A 6,000-nucleotide genomic window follows, 5' to 3' on the forward strand; every position below is an offset into this window, starting at 1 on the left:
TACCAAATGGCATATATGGTATACCGCCCAGCCCTAGTACACATTCTGATAATCAGTTTCATAAGCAGGTGTTGCTTTCCATCTTACTTTCGACAGGATATCAGATATATTAAGAATTCTTGATTTTCAGAAGCAATATTAATTATTATCACAATCTTATGCTTTTATCCATGTATTATGAGTCTAAAAACTATTAAGTAGCACTGATGTACCCATCAGTTTGAAAGTTCACAATAAACACTCTGTCTGTCTCCCTCCCTCCCCCTCTCCCCTTCCTCCCTCTCTCTCTCTCCCTCTCCCCCTCTCTCTCCCCCTCCCCCTCTCTTTGTTGAGGTATCCTATAAAAAAATTCATTTCAAATTATAAACATTTACATATTGTTTCGGAAACCCCCCTTACCTAAAGCATAATCCACCCCTGGAATATTCGGTCGAGTATGTTACAAATTCTGCTGGCCAGAATAAAAACCTACTGGGCGAAACAAGGTTGACTCAAACTAGTGTGTGAATATAAACATAAACTAAGTGCCGGTCCGACAGGCAAAAAATATCTTCTGAAGAGAAACCACACATCTTTTATATCTGCTTCCCCACCAACAGAATAGCACACGCAACAGCCTTTGGTATAACCACTGATCACTGCATCTCCATAAATAGTCAAATGAATTAATAACAAAGAGAACTGTGCATCTTCTACCTGTTTTTCGGCTTTTGTTTTTTCTTCATTCGCTGCAACAAGCCCGGCAAGATAGTCTTGAGAATGCTACAAATAAAACAGGCATAATTAATAAAACATCCCACCCGGCAAGATAGTCTTGAGAATGCTACAAATAAAACAGGCATAATTAATAAAACATCCCACCCGGCAAGATAGTCTTGAGAATGCTACAAATAAAACAGACATAATTAATAAAACATCCCACCCGGCAAGATAGTCTTGAGAATGCTACAAATAAAACAGGCGTAATTAATAAAACATCCCACCCGGCAAGATAGTCTTGAGAATGCTACAAATAAAACAGACATAATTAATCAAACATCCCACCCGGCAAGATAGTCTTGAGAATGCTACAAATAAAACAGACATAATTAATAAAACATCCCACCGGGTAAGATAGTCTTGAGAATGCTACAAATAAAACAGGCGTAATTAATAAAACATCCTGAAGTACATGTATGTGCACTATCTTCATGTCTTTTTAAGCAAGATAAAAATTGAAACGTTAACACCACCACCAGAGCACTTTGATTAATTATTGGGTATTGGATGTAAAAAAAAAGGGTAATTCTGACAGTCTTAGAGAGAAAAAACCTGTTACATTTTTTCCATTAGAAGAAAGGGATCTTTATCTGCACTTTCCCATAGACAGGATAACACATACCACAGCCCCTGATATACAAATCGTGGTGCAGTGGATGGGACTGACAAAAAAATAATAAATCAGAAAATGGATCCACTGTGGTGAATCGATCCTACGATGCAAGCACCTTAAGTGAGCACTCTACTTGACTGACATAGATTTAAACAAGAATTACACGGAATTAAATCTCTCGCCTACATTAAATTTATTCAGTGTCACTGATAGTTGCATCCATAAAAATTATCATCTCAATGCATGTTAAAAACATAAATTATACTTTAAAAAAACACCTAATTCAGTTAAAAACATTCAATTGAAATTTTAAAGGGACACGCCCTAGTTACGGCTAGTTATTAACCATTACGGCGTTGTTTTTCCCTATTAAACCCATTTTTTCACAAATAAAATTGCACTTTACTTACATTTTATTATTTAGAATACACATTTCCATTCACCTGAAGTGCTTTTTGGTAATCCTGGTAATCCTGATGTTTGTAAAACCACGAAATGCATTTTTTTGTATTTCTTAACAACAGGCGTGCACTCGAGAAAAAACCGTTAAGCAAATGAGGTCCAATCTATTTTTAGAGCGAATCTTCCTGTGTAAACGTCACAGACGTTGGTATACCACGTGACCGTTATCATTTTTGGTTCGGTTTGTTTTCTCGTGCACGGTTCGCGCAATCAACATCCGATTTGTTGTCGTTTGCTTGTTGTTCATTTGTGAGATTTTTCTTCACAGTTCGTGAACATTTTCAGTAACAATAAAGTTAAAACAAGTAAGTGTTTCAATACAAAACGTTACAAACCCTTAAAACCAATAATTTTGCTAAGTCTTACGATATCTGGAGAGGGGATACAACCAGGACAGAACAGTTGGAACATGTCCAGGAGAGGTGAACATGTCCAGGAGAGGTGAAAAGAACGCACCCCAAGTCTGTGCGCACTCTGTGAAATTTGTCGTGACGTAGGCATTGTTGTGCTTCGAGCGACATCTACCGGTGACATCAGAATACTAACTTTCTAAATTATCTCAAGCAATTGGGACATGGGGATTCCCATGGTATTTATCGATATAAAACCTGCTTTTTCACTCCATTTGATAAAAACGTGATCTAAGTGTGTTACAGGTTTGTAGATTAACCAAATTATAATTTATTTTCGCTGGATGGAACTAGGATGTGCAGCTTTAAATTAATATTTTGGTGTTTTTTTTTTCACAAGTACTTTAATGGACATCAATAGGTACAACTATAAACCAAATTTCATTGATCTAGGACTTATATAGCTTCTAGGTTATGGTAGCCCCACTTCCATGACTAGTGATATTCAATATTGGGCTAGTATATAACTACTATTGCCATGGCTAGGAAAAATACAATGGTCAAATGGTGCAATTGTCTATTTTGTAAACATGAATATCCCACCCCAAGTGCAAACACACAATGTTAGTGTTTTTAAGATGTGTCTCCCTCTTTAGATGACATACATGTGTATCTGATTATTACTAATATATAGTACAATTGTATTAACTTAAAGTAAAGTAGGGTTAGTGAATTTTGAATTCGTGGCTAGTAAATTTTTAAAATCACTGATCCCATGGCTAGTGGATTTTATAAATATTCTACAAGCCCTGTATATGATCAATAGTGCTAAACTTAAAACATTTTAACGTTAAACAAAACACATAAGTTTACCCTACAGCCTTACTTTATAAATATACTTTGCACACAAGTTTGTATTTTTTATTCTTCTAGCCAACCACCTGTATGTAGTTGACTGTAATACTGATTTGCTATAGACACTGCAAAATGTTTTCATTGGGTAGCTCACCAAGAGATATTCAATGATCAGCTGCGCCAACCTGAAGAGCTTGATGAAGTTTGGATCCACCATCCGAACATCCTGAAATAGTAAGAACAAAGGAAAGGAATGTTTGATTAATTTCCAACACCTCAGCATAAAGTTAAACTTTGGCTATTTGGAAGGAAGGGATTTTTTTATGTAACGACATACTCAACACATTTTAATTACGGTTATATGGTGTTGGACATGTGGTTAATGACAACACAGATAATAAGAGAGGAAACCTACTTCTGCCTTGCAATGGAATACTCTTTTCGGTTAGTAGCAGTTGTAGAGCACTGGCTGGGATGAGAAACAGCCCAATGAGCCCACTGAGAGAGAGAGAGAGAGAGAGAGAGAGAGAGAGAGAGAGAGAGAGAGAGAGAGAGAGAGAGAGAGAGAGAGAGAGAGAGAGAGGATGGGGAGGGGGAAGGGAGAGGGAGAGGGAGAGAGGGAGAGGGAGAGAGGGAGAGGGAGAGGGAGAGGGGAGAGAGAGGGAGAGGGAGAGAGGAGAGAGAGAGAGAGAGAGAGAGAGAGAGAGAGAGAGAGAGAGAGAGAGAGAGAGAGAGAGAGAGAGAGAGAGAGAGAGAGAGAGAGAGAGAGAGAGAGAGAGAGAGAGAGAGAGAGAGAGGAAACTCATTGCCACCACAAAGGCTACTTGTACCAATGTTACAATGGCAACAAACTGAGGACAATCTCATTAAACATAAATTAACATTTACAGTTCTTCCCATCTCTCCTGTGTGATCCATTCTGGTCTTATTTTTCAAAAAACCAAACAAACAAAAAAACATTCATGATTTCAAAATTAATTTTGTGGAGTGGGAAGCACGCTTTGCTTCTCTGATTTCCAGATGGAAGCAACTACTACAAACTGAGAAGTATTTCTAGAAATAGTTCTGAAAATTAGACTTGTTGTTTAAGTTTTTTAAGCTTGTGGGAGAACTTGAGACAAACGTCGATGAAGAATTCTTGATATATATCTGAAACACTGTCAAAAATAAGATGGAAGGCAAAAGCTGGTTGTAAAGCTGATTATCAGAAAGAATACTGAGCATTTTGCAGGCCTGTAAGAATGATATCTGGAGGGGAGCACAACCTCTAGTGGAGGAGTCACAGCTTCTATTGTGGCAATGGAAGATGGGCACATTTTTACCTTAAAGTTTATTTATAATAGAGAGTTGAACAAAACAATCTCCATTTTCATCCACATGTGCGTGTTGGGTGGGTAGGTGGAGTTCTGAGTAATACTTGCTGTCTGCTCCGTTAATTTCGAGCCTTGATACTACTCAATGACTTCAACTGCCATGAAAATCAATTATAACAATTGCAGTACTCACCACTTCTGCTTCTATGTTACAGAATGTGATGTTCATGACATTTTCTTGCAAACTATTGAAGTCCAAAGTTCTCGATATCTGATCGACATCCACTGATGCAATTTTCCGCCAGTCCAGTCTTTCAAATCTCTTCCGAAATGCAAAGCCACCATTTTTGCCATACATGGCGCTGGAGTCTTGTCTTGGTTGCTGGCTACTGTAACCATGGTAACTAGGCACCTGGGACGGCATGTACTGGGTAGCCATACTGTGAAATAAAACGGTACACCTTACATTTTGCAAACATTCTTACATTGACTTAACACTCCTGCCACTCTAATAATATAGTTTGGTTATTCTGTCTTGAAGAGGTTAATACCTATCAGTAATGACCGCATCTACATGCATATATATACATACATACATACATAATTAGTCTTTTCTTATACATATGCGTTACATTTTATGTTATATACTTCTGTGCACCATTCATCATTATGGGGTTATGGAACATTGCGTTATGGGAACAAATAAAAATATTTCGATTTGATTTGAACACTCTGTATTGTAATTTGTAAATATATAAATTTATGACAATGTTGACAACCCCAAAAACATTACATATAATTATAAATAATATGGTATGAATATGTAACGAACCAGTCAGTCCCTAACTTTTATTCGTCAGTGTACGAGTATTTCGGTGCTTGGTGTTAGACGATTGCGCATATGATTTTTGTATTTCACGTTAGTCGCATAAACCATACTGTGTGTACCAATACTTGGCCAGTGGTGATTGATTATGGGTTAGATTAGGGTATAAAAGGCAGGGCTAGCTCTGCCACTCGCCAACTGCGAATTTTCTAAACAATTAGCAAATTTTATTTTCATTTGACAGAAAAAAAGAGAGGATTTATTGATTTTTTGTTGGAAAATAAAATGGGTTTTTACCATTAATGAAGTTTTATGGATAATTTGACAAAATGTTCTGCTCAGCCTGTAAAAGGGGAACGTGTTCTCTGTTTAGTTATCTTTTCATTGGGAACTCTAGAGGTTTGTAAGGTACTTGAGTAAATGTGTATATCTTATTATCAGAGGTTGGCTATAATTTTGAAGGTATATACATGTGACTTTTCAATTTGAACAATGTTTGGAAAGAAGGAAAGAAATGGTTTATTTAACGACGCACTCAACACATTTTATTTACGGTTATAAGGCGTCGAACAATGTTTGCAGACAAACATGTACCAGGGTTCATACACTTCAAATATTTTCATTTGCCAGGACTTTTAAGCACTTTTTTTTACATTTTTCCGTGAGTCTGAATACATTACCTGGAAAGGATTTTTTCTTTAACGACAACCCAGTACACTGTTCTCTTAATATTTTTACCTTAATACCACTGAAATGTTAAACTTAATTTGACTGATATAACTTAAAATGCATTTCAGCAACATCTTTACCAACTGTTAATAA

Source organism: Gigantopelta aegis, chromosome 1 (genome assembly GCF_016097555.1).
Source record: "Gigantopelta aegis isolate Gae_Host chromosome 1, Gae_host_genome, whole genome shotgun sequence".
In the NCBI taxonomy this organism is placed as follows: Eukaryota; Metazoa; Mollusca; class Gastropoda; order Neomphalida; family Peltospiridae; genus Gigantopelta; species Gigantopelta aegis.